This window comes from Corticium candelabrum, chromosome 19 (assembly GCF_963422355.1).
Source record: "Corticium candelabrum chromosome 19, ooCorCand1.1, whole genome shotgun sequence".
In the NCBI taxonomy this organism is placed as follows: domain Eukaryota; kingdom Metazoa; phylum Porifera; class Homoscleromorpha; order Homosclerophorida; family Plakinidae; genus Corticium; species Corticium candelabrum.
Window position 1 is genome coordinate 1,256,342 of NC_085103.1, and position 1,617 is coordinate 1,257,958.

General features: G+C 40.1%; 1 long non-coding RNA gene across 1 annotated transcript; it reads right to left on the bottom strand.

Annotated features, from left to right (window-relative positions):
- Nucleotides 1-353: 353 nt before the first annotated feature.
- Nucleotides 354-914, bottom strand: LOC134195184 (uncharacterized). Its single transcript, XR_009972338.1, has 3 exons — nt 827-914; nt 619-772; nt 354-563 (listed from the first exon to the last, which is right to left on the bottom strand). It is a non-coding gene; the product is annotated as an uncharacterized LOC134195184 (long non-coding RNA).
- Between the last annotated feature and the right edge of the window lie 703 nt (nt 915-1,617).

The window sequence follows — 1,617 nt, forward strand, 5'->3', positions numbered from 1 at the left end:
GTCTGGAAGATTATCTCAAAAACTCAAAGTTTGAAAGACATCATATGTCGAAGTAAGCAACCTTTCTTTTTGCTGACTGACGGTACCATACCATTCTTCCATCATCACCGGGCATTCCACTCTAACCCTCCTACTACGTTAGTTTCTCTTTCTACTTTTCACTTATCAAGCAAGATTAGTTGCTCAAGATGATCCTGTAGACATCTAGACTAATACAATGATGCACAATACCAATAGTTTTAACTTAACTTAAGCCAGATATTAGCATGCGGTACATAACATTTGTTGTACAAACGTTGTCTAGAAGGGGGTCTCTGGAGGTAATTGAAACGAAAAGAAATCGCACCCAAAAGACTCGTATATGAATATTCTACCGTATTTCCATTTCTAATGTGTATATAATCTGCGGTCTACAAGCATGTATGCTTTCACTCACTTCCTTAGAATCGCTAACCACCGTGTCTTCGGAATTACTAGCTGCAGCCATTTCTAGCTAGACACGGTCACTCTTCTTTGTTGCAAAAACGCAACAAACAGTTGAATTGCTAACGATAGCTCAACTCCTGCAGAAAGACAAACTCATGCCTAAAAATTGTTACACTCTTGGTGTGAACTGACTTCTGACTAGCGCAAGAAGCAGCGGATAACTTAGAAAGATGCAGAACTGCCGTCGACTTCGTAAAAGGAATCAAGAAAACTGGAACAATGACAGCTAGACCAACGCAGATAACAACCAAGCGATAAGAAAGCAATCCAAAAACTGTTTACAAATCTACAAAGAGCAGCAGTGATTAGCTAATCAGTTATCTTAGGCTATAGGTTTTACCAAGCTTCAGGGTTAGTTTAGCAAATACGTTCTTGCATGCCTAGAAGGACTCAGCCAGGGACAACCGTGCACATACGAACGTACTCTAAACTGCAGTTGGCATGATGTAATGGCTGGTATCTACATCGGTGTAATTTAATTAATGAATTACAATAATTTAGAAAACGCCCTAGCTTTAGCTTAATAGACTTAGGACTTGAAGCAAATACTTTTGACTTGCTAATAGAAGTCCTTCTAATTAGGCAAGCATACAAGGGTGTCGCAGGACCTCCAAGTACTGTAGACTTATTCTTTGGGGTGGCACTATTGACGTCATCGAATCCCACGAGTAAGTGATGCAGGTGAGAGAGGTAAGTGATACAGGTGGGAGTTTGATGCCTTCGCGTTTGTTAGCTGCGTGGGTCTAAATCTACAGCGAAAGCGACAATGTTTCTTTTCGAACGTATAGCAATGCTTTGAATGAGGTGAGGCCTCATTAGGACCCGGCTTTGGTTTGTTTTGCAGTAATAAACAGCATCCCTCTGATCTATGTCGTGACTCTGCTGCGTTAGTTTTAGTGATGAGACAACATTTCAATTTGACAGACGTGAGCAGTGGGACCAAACTTACGTACAAGTTAGTACGATACGTGCATTTTCTGTGTGCTAGCATAACTAATTAACTCATTAGCTAGTTGGTTCTTACCTCTCCAAGGGTGTCACGTACTATCCCACTTTTTTAGGTCAATGTTTATTAAAATTATGATTGCACTTAATATTGAGTTGTCTAAGAATCCTCAAGCAGTTCTAAAA